Here is a 1,813-nt window from a genome sequence, read left to right on the forward strand (position 1 = left end):
AGGGTTTCAGAATTGCTAATCTATATATAGTCATTTGGGCTAAAAGACCTGGCTATCTCTGCTATCAACATCAAAATATATACTTTGAAGATGATACAAAGAGAGAGATCAGTCCTTGAGAATTGAAGGGGCTGCTAGGTAGTCTTGAGATATTAGCTTTGGAGGGGGAAATTACTTCCTGTCTATGCTATTTGATAAATGGGCAACAATTCTAACACTCTTTTTTCCCACTGGAAAATCACTTTTATTGTGATGCTACCAGTTGCACAATCTGTTTCTGACATTACAGTCCTTTTTTCTTGGTGAGCCTGTATTTCTTAAGTGGTACCATGAACACTTTCTTCTCCTCTATAGTCTAGAAGTAGACATGGCAAAACTTGGACGTTATGTGGGTGAACTAAAGGCCAATCTTTTTTAGGGCCTGCCATTTGGTCTGCAGCAGCAGGGACTTGTGGAGGGTGAGCACTCACTTCTTGGTCCCCACCATTCAGCTTTTCAGCATGACAAAGTCACTAGTCGCTTCACTGTAATGGACAAAGACACCTAGTGGTTGATGTTCTTGTTGGACAGGTCATAGTCAGTGGAGGCGTTTCTCTTGATCAGCTTGCCTTCCTTAATCAGGTAACCCTGCCCAATCTTGTAGATCTTTTTGTTAATCTCTGTGTGGTAATGGTAGCTTTTCTGCCCAGACCACACCACAGAGAAGGCCACACATGCAGGATGCCATGCCCAAATACAGGTGACCTTGCATATCCCTTGGTGGGTCTTGTGGGGCATCTTCTTGATGTTCTAGCAGCCTTTGTGCTTTGGTCATGCCAGTGACATTGATCATTTCATCCTGATCAAATACTTGGTTCATTGGTATCTGCCATTGCAGCCATTCTTTGAACACAGTCCAGTTTCCTGGCCATAGTACCTCAATTCAGCTGGATCTACATAAAGTGGGCCTTCTTCTGCCATAGAGGAAGCAAGAACATCTGTGTGTGGGCAATGATGTGGATGACTTGGCAATACTTCATGCTGCTGAAGTCCTTCTCTGGCTGCTTCTTGCTGATGTTGTCTTACCACTTCTTAGAATAGCTGGTGAAGGCCTTATTCTTTGACTTATTCCAGTTATAAAAATACCTTTTGTACTCATCACTGATACGCTCAAAAGAGCTGGTCTTGAAGGTGTGGGGGCCTTGAGGGGTTTCCATGTAGCCCATGTTGCCTATAACTTGTGGTTGGTGTCTCCACAATGGTCGCAGGCTCCACAACTTCCTTATTGTTTACCTTGTATCCCAGCCTATCAACTTCTTGCATGATGAGAGTCATGCCAGCCTTGTAGCCCAGAAAGGCTGTGAGGTGCACAGGCTTGGAGGAGTCATCCTTGGGGAAGATCTTCACCATCTCGTGATGTGTACTGCTGCACTTCAGAGGCAAGAAACTCGGGGACCTATGTCTGGGACCAGAGAATTTCCTGTGAAACATCTTGCTGCCAAATATACTGGTAGAGCTATCACACACTTTCTTTGGGTTTTTGAGTTTCTATCATGTCTATTAGGTCAGACAGCACAGCTACCTTCATGGATCTCTGAGAAAGTTGTCTTCTTTTAAAATTCAACTAATTCACAATATTTTCTTTTTGTGACCAAGCAGGCAATAATAATAATAAAATTTTCTTTTATACCCATGGATACACACACACACACTAATTAAAATACCATCACCAAATCCCACACATATATAGACACAGTTAATGAGTAATCAAATATTTCTTCTTTTGTCTTGACATTAGGGACTGAGAGGTTAAAGTGTGTGAATGTTGGAGTCA

At 42.5% G+C, this 1,813-nt stretch overlaps 1 pseudogene; it reads right to left on the reverse strand.

Moving 5' to 3' along the window:
- Positions 1-283: 283 nt before the first annotated feature.
- On the reverse strand, positions 284-1,470 carry LOC100351695 (large ribosomal subunit protein uL3 pseudogene; annotated as a pseudogene).
- Positions 1,471-1,813: the final 343 nt, after the last annotated feature.

The sequence above is a fragment of the Oryctolagus cuniculus genome, chromosome X, assembly GCF_051225735.1.
Source record: "Oryctolagus cuniculus isolate XC-2025 breed Fujian yellow rabbit chromosome X, ASM5122573v1, whole genome shotgun sequence".
In the NCBI taxonomy this organism is placed as follows: Eukaryota; Metazoa; Chordata; class Mammalia; order Lagomorpha; family Leporidae; genus Oryctolagus; species Oryctolagus cuniculus.